This window comes from Pyrgilauda ruficollis, unplaced genomic scaffold (genome assembly GCF_017590135.1).
Source record: "Pyrgilauda ruficollis isolate IOZ18807 unplaced genomic scaffold, ASM1759013v1 scaffold19, whole genome shotgun sequence".
Taxonomy (NCBI): Eukaryota; Metazoa; Chordata; class Aves; order Passeriformes; family Passeridae; genus Pyrgilauda; species Pyrgilauda ruficollis.
Window position 1 is genome coordinate 750,255 of NW_024518095.1, and position 277 is coordinate 750,531.

Sequence of the window (277 nt, forward strand, 5' to 3'; positions counted from 1 at the left end):
ACACCCTTTAACTACTACTCTCTGCACCTCATCATCCAACCACATTTTCACTCATCTGGTTGTCCACCTATCCAAACCACAATATCCTAACTTGGTTTCACAAATATTATTGTACAGTGGCAAACAGACAAGGTAAATTATGCTTTTTTGTTCTACCCTTTTTCAAAAATCCACTCATTTTATCACAGTTAACTGCCTTTTTTTACTTTATCAAAAAAAAAAAAATAGAGAAGCTTTTTTTCCAAAGTCAGTATTTTTTTTGGTACTACCACAAGAC